The following is a 1,877-nucleotide window of genomic DNA, read 5'->3' as shown; positions in this document are numbered from 1 at the left end:
TAACTTTTTGAGTGTTTGTAATTTGACAAATAGTGCTTATATTGTTAAAAAGATTTCCAGTCTGTTTTTTGATAATTTCTTTGTTAAATAAAGAGTTGTTTTGAAAATTCTGTTGCAGTTCAGCCCTTTGCTCGGCCCTCTGGCTTCACCGTCAGGTCACGAAGCACATCTGCATCATCTGTCTCGAAAACGCCAGGCACGTCTGCGCGCGCTCTTAGAGCGTCGCGTAGACACGATCCACAACAACGCACCTGTCTCCAATCTACAACCACCACACCTGCGAGTGATCAGCTCATCGCCAATCTACAAGACCCCAGCCAACCGATCGTGCCTTCTATTGCTCTTTCGCGTGTTTATTCAGAAAGTCAAACCGGAACTACAAGCAGACACTAGAGGACAGTGCAGCGTATTAGCGACATCCATTGTCAAATTACTGTATTACAACACTCCCACTAAATTTTACAATGGCATTAAGGCACTTCACACTAAATTATATTACTAAGAGCCGTGCTCTCCTTCACAAATAATGTCAAGATAATAAATCTTTAAACTGAAAAAACTTGCAAGATTCTTTTTCTTACTCCTCTTACCTTGCTTACAGCTTTCTTACCATTTTCAACAGAAAAACTGCGTAACGTAGCGAATTCGGGGGGCAGTCCGGGAACCGCCACAGCCGGGGCACGAACCCGTGTCTCCCACACCCCAAGCGACCGCGTTAACCAGTCGACTAAAGGATACGAGCCGTCAGCCAGCGACCAACGTGTCTTCTTATCCATGCACGTTACACTTCTCCCCTCCTTCGGGAAGCGCGTCAGCATATCAGCTCCCTCACGCCTCTGGGCGCACGCGCTTCCGATGGCCTCACCATCCCACTTCTGACATCAATGTAGCGAATTCGGGGGGCAGTCCGGGAAGACCGTCGCCACAACCGGGACGCGAACCCGTGTCTCCCACGCCGCAAGTCCCCCGAAGGAGGAGGGTAGTGTAACGTGCATGGATAATTAGACATGCTAGCTGACGGGTCGGATCCTTTAGTCGAGCGGTTAGCGATGTCTCCCGCCGTGCGGACGATACAGGTTCGCGCCGCGGCAGTTCCTGTGGTTGAATTCGCTACAGTATTAAAGTAAACAGAATTACATAGGGAAAATATCAGTCTCTCTCCTAAGATATTCAAACGTCTGTTTAGTCAGTGGCTTGGTCAAGATATCTGCTTTCATGTCATTTGTTGGGCAATATTACAGTTCTGTTTGCCCATTCTGCACACATTCACGGATGTAGTGGTAACGAATGTCAATGTGTTTAGTCCCTGATGGATCCACTGGATTCTTCGCGATTGCAATGGCTCCTTGGTTGTCCTCCAGGATCACTGTGGGCGTAGCATCCATTCCGAGATCATTTAGTAATCGTCTCAGCCAGGTACCTTCTTGAGCAGCTTAACTGAGTGCGACGTACTCAGCTGCTGCTGTTGAAAGTGCAACTGTTGCCTGTTTCTTGCTGAGCCAGCTCACTGCTCCTCCACTCAGTAAGAATATGTTGCTGGTTGTTGAACGGCAGTCATCCTGATCAACAGCCCAGTCAGCATCCGAGAAGCCGATCAAAGTTCCAGATTCTGACCGCTCATACTTGAGAGCAAGGTTCACTGTACCTTTCAAGTATCGAAGTATTCTCTTCACAGCAGTCAAATGTGCAGCATCTGGATTTGCGTTGAACTCTGACACAGCACTCACTGCTTGAGCTATGTCTGGTCGTGTGGCCATCGCAGCATACAGCAGACATCCTACCATGGACTGATAGGTACTTTGGTTCACAGGCTTACTGACACCATCACTTTTTTTTCAATTTGACGTTAGCCTCAGCAGGAGTTGCAACAGGACTTG

The sequence above is a fragment of the Lampris incognitus genome, chromosome 7 (assembly GCF_029633865.1).
Source record: "Lampris incognitus isolate fLamInc1 chromosome 7, fLamInc1.hap2, whole genome shotgun sequence".
Lineage (NCBI taxonomy): Eukaryota > Metazoa > Chordata > Actinopteri > Lampriformes > Lampridae > Lampris > Lampris incognitus.
This window is presented reverse-complemented; position numbering follows the sequence as displayed.